Source organism: Pteropus alecto, unplaced genomic scaffold, assembly GCF_000325575.1.
Source record: "Pteropus alecto unplaced genomic scaffold, ASM32557v1 scaffold5, whole genome shotgun sequence".
Lineage (NCBI taxonomy): Eukaryota > Metazoa > Chordata > Mammalia > Chiroptera > Pteropodidae > Pteropus > Pteropus alecto.
The window spans coordinates 13,654,538-13,659,755 of NW_006441953.1; positions in this window are offsets into that span (position 1 = coordinate 13,654,538).

The following is a 5,218-nucleotide window of genomic DNA, read 5'->3' on the forward strand; positions in this document are numbered from 1 at the left end:
AATATATAAAATATTTTTTCTATATTTGCTTATTATTCATTAAATTTAAAACAAAATGCATTAACTGGCTGTTTAGGTATGAAACATTTATTATAATATTAATTATGTACAAATAAAAGTAGAAATAAACTTTTAATGTTTAGTTTCTTTATTCAACAACAAAACTAATGCAGTTTTAAATTTAAAAAATGAACAACACTATAAAACCAATCAAATATATTTAAAAACTATTTTATAAATGTGCTATTTTGCTGAAATGAAATACTACTCAAAGTATGAATATAGTAGTAAATGCTGTACTATAGGTCCTTTTAACCTGTATATGCTTACACTTCTGTGTGTTAAAGTGCTGGCTCAATTATCACTCAATTTTCTCTGTTTATACTATTAAGAAAAAACACCTCAATTTCTCTAAGGTGCCATGACAGTATTTGGCCTTCACCTGGCAGAAATCCCTTTGTGCAGCAAAAATTAATATCTTTTTCTCATTACCTTATGATAATTTCAGTAGTAGCTTGGCCAGTGATTCGAAACAAGAGGAAAACACTTAAAAAGTGATTAGGAACACACAGACACACACACACACGTGTGCACACACATAAAACCTCACTGTAATACTGATTATCATTAGCCAAATGTTCAAACAAGAATTCTTGAACTACAAAACAACTTATGTGGACTTCTGTGCCCATGAACCTTCAGCAACATGCATTTCATCATCTTGCTGCTTCTAATATTTGTTAACCAGGTGAATCTTGAGTCTACTTACAATTTTGAATAAGGCAAAAAAAGAGGTATTGGAAACTCAGGATTATTAAATGAAATGGCAACTAGATAAAATATACTCTGAATTTATGTCACAAAACTGTTTCTCAGGGTGCTTGAAATTTGAGAAGATATGTAAGTCTGAGTCTGAAAACTAACATTGATTAGATAATCAACTCTTGAAATAAATCACTGTAACAAATGTTTAGAGATATAGCACTGAGACAAAAAAAACATGTAAACTCTTGTGTGTGTATGTGTGTGTGTGTTATGAGCATCTCTATGTTACATTGGATTCACTTTCATGTCTCTCTCATGCATAGTTTGGTGACTATATATCCTGAATTTTCTGACAATCCCAATATCAGAAAATATGTTCTCAAAATACATGTCCCAGTTGTATTTCAGCCTGTGGGATGTTCCAAATATCTTTTATCACAATATATTTTAGAAAAAATAAATAAATTTTCTTCCAACAAAGCATTTTAAATTTGTATTCGTTCAGATAAAACTACGGCAAATGATCTCTCTAAATCCTTAGGAAAACTATAACCCAGTAGTTTAAAAAAAAAGTTTTGACCCAAATGCAGAAACTTCTCTAAGATTCAAGCAATTCTCCAAGGCACTGGGTTATGGACAGAAGACAGACTGCAAGAAGCAAACAGTTGAGAAAGAGAAGGCACTTTTGCCAAGAATGTCATCAAATTAATGAATGATCTTCAAAAGCTTTTGGTATTAAATATTTTATTCTAACTACTAACACTATAAACAATAGACCTTAAAGATCAAACTTGAACCAATCAAAGAAACAATGACTAAAAGTAAATTATGTATAGCTATACTGACAGGTTTTATGCAATCATTTGTATGTATTTTAATAAACATATCTATAAATATATAAATATATTCTATATATACATATATGTATCTATACATACTGGTAATTAATTTTGTTATTATGGAGATTAATTATATTAGATGAATAGATATTTATATATTTTAAGTTAAATAATTTATATCATTGATATCCATAATAACAAATATATCCATAGCAAATAACTAATAATAATGAATAAGGCTTTTCTTTAAAGCAAATGTGTGTATGTATGTGTGTGAATACACACATATATATGAATATATTAATTTTAACTTATCATTTGAAGAAAAATGTCTCTCATAATTTACCCAACTTCCTGACTCCATAAACAAAGATGAAGATTTTATTTCCAATGGCTGGCACTAAGAATGATATCCAAAATATTTGTCACCTAACAATATTTGGGCACTGAAAAATCAGGGATACCTCTATAAAAAATATTATGGGCCAATCAGCAGGTACAAGCTAATATCAACCCTGCCTAACATTGGACGTATAGCAAGTTGCATGTATGTTGCCAGAGTAAAACAAGTGAGCCATGAAAATATGATAGAGGAAATTGAAAGGCCATGCTAAATAGATCTCAAGTTGAAAAAGGCAATAAATTCATTATCTGTTTATGCACTATCATCATTGCTGGCCAAGAACTGATTATACTATTACAAAGAATGGAAAGCTGTAGCATAGGCCACACAGAGTGGTGGTCAAGTACAAGGATCCCAATAGGTAAACCTGCTTTGCCACATTAGTAGCTGTGTGAACTTAAACTACCTGACCTTTCTGTTTCTTCATAAGAAAACAGGAAAACAAGTTCTTACCTGAGGAGCAGTTTCAAAGATTTAATTAATGAATATATATGAAAAAATAGTCAGAACAAGTGTCTGGCACTTACTACATGTTAGATATTTTTATTTCTGGTAACAGGGAATCATAATTCTATAAACTATGTTCTGTAACTTTCCATTAATTATAGGCCTTTTATTGAGAAATAAAATCAACTTTCAAATAAAATCTTTTTCTTAAAGTCTTTCACTATGCAATGTAGACTTGATTTTAACATAGCTTAAGTAAACTTACTTTGTAAATATAACTATATTTTTCATAATGATTTAAAGATGCACATGCTAAATTCAACTCTTACATTATAAAAATAAATGGTAACTCATAACTTCAATAACTCGTAATGAGAATAACTTCATAACTCATCTGAAATGTAATATCAGGAAAATGAGCATTCAAGGTGAAAGAATTAAGAAGTGTTTCTGCTTGATGCCATATTTACTATAAAATATTTCTAAAGATAAAGGATTTGGGGCTGCTCCTCTTTGATATTTACTTTTTTATTTAAAAATTAGACTTTTTTTCAGTTGTAGTTGGCATATAATATTATATTAGTTTCAGGTATACGACAGTGATTAAATGTTTATGTACCTTATAAAGTGACCACCCCTATAAATCTAGTACCCATCTAGCACTATACATAGTAATTATAATACTGTTGACAATATTCTCTATGCTGTACTTTACATCCTTGTGACTATTTCTATAAATAGCAATTTATACTTCTTAATCCCTTTCACCATATATAAAATTCCATGACTGGTTATGGATAATTGTATTATGTATATTCTAATTAAAAAGTTTTATGCTATAAAACTGTATAATATTTCAGAAATAAAATCTGTACATACGTCAGGCTTTCATTGACCTTGACTTCACTTTTTTGAAGAAAATAATCACCTGCATGTTTCCAAGAAGAATTAATACAATGAGGCAGAGGCAGTACTATCCAGGAGGAATTAGATTCCAGATTACATTAATCATCATCTACATCCTCTCAACTTTGTGACACAAAAATCAAGGACAAAAATTAAGGCCTAGGATTAAAACAGAAACATGTGCCAAAAACAGTGACATACCTTTTCTGAAAACTGTTACTATAATTCATTTTAAATCAAACTATAGTATTTTTATCTCTTTAAAGAAGTTAATTTTTCACAAGAAATTTTAGGCTACGTGGCTATTATTTGCAATTAAATTCCGACGACGGCTAGCTTTTCAAGAATATGCTCCTAAAACAAGTATATTTTCAGAACAAATTAATAATTTTAAATACATTTTCTGTTTAGATTTGATTCTGCCTATAACAAGTATGAGATGATTGTTATTGTATAATGCAGTTTAACAGAAAACTTTAAGAAGCATCATTGTTATATTTAGCTTGATATGCTCATTTTGTGACCAAGAGGCATTTATTGCTTTGGTATTTGTTATATGAAATTTTGAACATAATTTTTATTATTAATATGTAATCAAATCCATGATTTTTGTAAAAGTAGCCTTTTGACAATTTCTGAAATATCCTTCCCTAAAACTATTAACATCACTTTTTCTAGGAGAATGCATTTGGTAGTTAGTGGATCTGAATTTAGAAACAAAAAATTATCCCATTTTGAGCACACCTCGCACCTATACTCCACAGGGGACCTCACTTAAATTTGGATTTCAGGTGCTAATAGTAAAATTTCGAGTGTTAAAATTATCATTGATTATAGTATGAAATAAAATATATATGTTAACCCATTAATGTAATATTATACAGAAATGATAGTGGTTTATTTTTCTGTCATAGTCAATGTAGATTCTATTTATTACTTTTATTTGTAAAAACTGAGAGAAATTATGTTGATTAATTTTCTTTCTCCTCAGTACAAAAAGCAGAATCATTAATGAATAATTAAAAATTTATTTCCAATATAGTATCATTTCTACAACATTAACATTCACTTCATTCCAGTTTTGAATTCTCTCCCTCTTTGTGCCTTCCAGTCTTTCATTTTCTTTCAATTGCAGTTTTTTTAGCAGGAGATTGTCATTTCTTCTCTACTCCTGATTTTCAAAATAAAATGACAGCTTTGACTCTTCAAGCTTTAATGATGTATGTAGGTTTAGGGGCTTAATTATTGATATTCTCTGCAAGTAAAAATATAACATTTACTGTTATAATGAAAGTTATAACAACAATAAAAAATTTTCTGGTAAGAAAGTTTAAGTCATTAACCCCATTTTATATGTTCTTTCTTCCTAAAATGAAACAGGAATATAAGAGTTTAATCACAAAAGCATAGGTTGCTAGGTTTCAGTTAGTGCCTGGAGGAATAGTCACTGATTGTGTCTTATAAGGAGGAAACTTACAGAGGCTGAGCATATTTTTTAAATCATTTTTTAAATAGCTGCGTTTTTTCCCTTGGATTAGAAATACAGGAATTGTCACACATGCCCGCAGAGACCCAGACACACACATAAGCAATATTCAACAATGGTGTGTTGTAAATGTAATAATTAACTTGATTATTTTCTTTTGTGCAACTTGGAATTTGGAGAAATAAAGGTTCCAAAATCTAATATAAATTTCTAATGTATAACTTACAAGCTTGTTACCCAGGTGACAATGTCATCTATACTTGGTAAAGCAATTTAGATTCACTGTAATTTGTATAGCAATGTCAATTTATTTGTTTGATATTCAAATGTGATTGATTCTATGCTCAGCTTGAAATACTATATTTATATTTT